The sequence below is a fragment of the Athalia rosae genome, chromosome 6 (genome assembly GCF_917208135.1).
Source record: "Athalia rosae chromosome 6, iyAthRosa1.1, whole genome shotgun sequence".
NCBI classification, from domain to species: domain Eukaryota; kingdom Metazoa; phylum Arthropoda; class Insecta; order Hymenoptera; family Athaliidae; genus Athalia; species Athalia rosae.
In genome coordinates this window covers 7,758,760-7,761,259 of record NC_064031.1, presented here as the reverse complement: position 1 = coordinate 7,761,259, position 2,500 = coordinate 7,758,760, and the positions used below count along the sequence as shown (strand labels likewise).

The 2,500-nt window shown below is 49.6% G+C and overlaps 1 non-coding gene across 1 annotated transcript in view; it reads right to left on the bottom strand.

The window, feature by feature from the left end:
* Nucleotides 1-1,514, bottom strand: part of LOC125501540 — a 1,914-nt gene extending 400 nt beyond the window's left edge. The window contains exon 1 of the ribosomal RNA XR_007279129.1: nucleotides 1-1,514. This exon is cut by the window's left edge and continues 400 nt beyond it. This is a non-coding gene — a ribosomal RNA (small subunit ribosomal RNA).
* Between the last annotated feature and the right edge of the window lie 986 nt (nucleotides 1,515-2,500).

Below are 2,500 nucleotides of genomic sequence, written 5' to 3'. Positions count from 1 at the left end.
GAAGCCGCCTGTCCCTCTAAGAAGATTTATTTGTACGCCGGTAGTAAAAACCTCCCGACCGAAGCCGGGGGCCTTCGAGATACCGGAAAGTACGCCTATTTAGCAGGCTAGAGTCTCGTTCGTTATCGGAATTAACCAGACAAATCGCTCCACCAACTAAGAACGGCCATGCACCACCACCCACCGAATCAAGAAAGAGCTCTCAATCTGTCAATCCTTCCGGTGTCCGGGCCTGGTGAGGTTTCCCGTGTTGAGTCAAATTAAGCCGCAGGCTCCACTCCTGGTGGTGCCCTTCCGTCAATTCCTTTAAGTTTCAGCTTTGCAACCATACTTCCCCCGGAACCCAAAAGCTTTGGTTTCCCGGAAGCTGCCCGCCGAGTCATCGGAGGAACTTCGGCGGATCGCTAGCTGGCATCGTTTATGGTTAGAACTAGGGCGGTATCTGATCGCCTTCGAACCTCTAACTTTCGTTCTTGATTAAAGAAAACATTTTTGGCAAATGCTTTCGCTTCTGTCCGTCTTGCGACGATCCAAGAATTTCACCTCTAACGTCGCAATACGAATGCCCCCATCTGTTCCTATTAATCATTACCTCGGGGTTCCGAAAACCAACAAAATAGAACCGAGGTCCTATTCCATTATTCCATGCACACAGTATTCAGGCGAAAATAGCCTGCTTTAAGCACTCTAATTTGTTCAAAGTAAACGTACCGGCCCACCTCGACACTCAATGAAGAGCACCGCGATGGGATATTAGTTGGGCCGCCCCGAAAGGCTAAGCCCACCGGTAGGACGTCCCACAATCATGCCAGTTAAACACCGCGAGCGGTGAACCGACAGCGTGGGACACAGATTCAACTACGAGCTTTTTAACCGCAACAACTTTAATATACGCTATTGGAGCTGGAATTACCGCGGCTGCTGGCACCAGACTTGCCCTCCAATTGATCCTCGTTAAAGGATTTAAAGTGTACTCATTCCGATTACGGGGCCTCGGATGAGTCCCGTATCGTTATTTTTCGTCACTACCTCCCCGTGCCGGGAGTGGGTAATTTGCGCGCCTGCTGCCTTCCTTGGATGTGGTAGCCGTTTCTCAGGCTCCCTCTCCGGAATCGAACCCTGATTCCCCGTTACCCGTTACAACCATGGTAGGCGCAGAACCTACCATCGACAGTTGATAAGGCAGACATTTGAAAGATGCGTCGCCGGTACCAAGACCGTGCGATCAGCCCAAAGTTATTCAGAGTCACCAAAGTAAACGGCGGACGGGACGAACCCGCCACCGATTGGTTTTGATCTAATAAAAGCATTCCTCCCATCTCTGGTCGGAACTCTGTTTGCATGTATTAGCTCTAGAATTACCACAGTTATCCAAGTAAATGTGGGTACGATCTAAGAAACCATAACTGATTTAATGAGCCATTCGCGGTTTCACCTTAATATGGCTTGCACTGAGACATGCATGGCTTAATCTTTGAGACAAGCATATGACTACTGGCAGGATCAACCAGGGAGCTTTGTGTTATTGGTAGCTCTTTTCGTGTGTTGCCCCATGCCGCCGAGTCTTTGCCCGGTCGGCCACACGTTTTAATATAATATGTATATCTGGTACCGCACAACTTGTGTACGCGTACTAGCGCTCAGAGCGCTCTGTTCGACTTTGTGTTTCCTCGGGTGAAGACAATTTTTGTCGACTCCCCGGTGCAAATCGTTCGAATTATCCTTCTCGTATCCTTCGGCTAGATTGCAAGCGTCGGGAGTACGATTGGAAATCAATGTGTACCGTCTGCGAACAGACTGTGATACGCACGGAATGTGGCGAGTTGATGCCTCTGTTCGACTGCTTCCCTCGACTTGCGAGAGAAGACTTTCTGGTCACCGCATAAAGGGCCATTCGGTCTTAGACACCGACCCGCGGTTATGTAGTGTCGACGATTCAAATTGAATCATATTTTCTAGACGGAGCGAAGAACTCGCCCCTGCGAAACGTGAGCGCTCGGAAAAACTTTGAACTCGTGAGAGTGGTTCTTACCGGAACGAAACGAACGCCTGTGGTGCGAATCTCCGCTCAGACGAAAAATTTTCAAAATTCGAAAAAAATTTTTGTCTGCGTGTTCGTGACACGGTGAGGACGAAACCATAGCCCCGACAACAAACCCGCAAAGGGATGTCGAGATACGGGCCGAAACAAGTCGAAAGTTCCGAAACCCGAGGACTAGGTGCCGACCGACCGGTCGAGACCGCTCGGTGCATGAAGTATCAACGGTGCCGCTCGGACGTCGGAGCCGGCCGGTCATAACACGTGTTCCTTATGGGGCAAAACAGCAACGCGACCTGAAAAATTTGGCAGTACGTTGGAACTTAGTTCCATGCGAGAATCGTTGGGACTTTGAAAATTTTTCGATCCAACGAGTGATGCGCGACTCTTTCGGACTTTGAAAATTTTTCGTTCCAACGAGTGATGCGCGACTCTTTCGAACTTTGAAAATTTTTCGTTCCA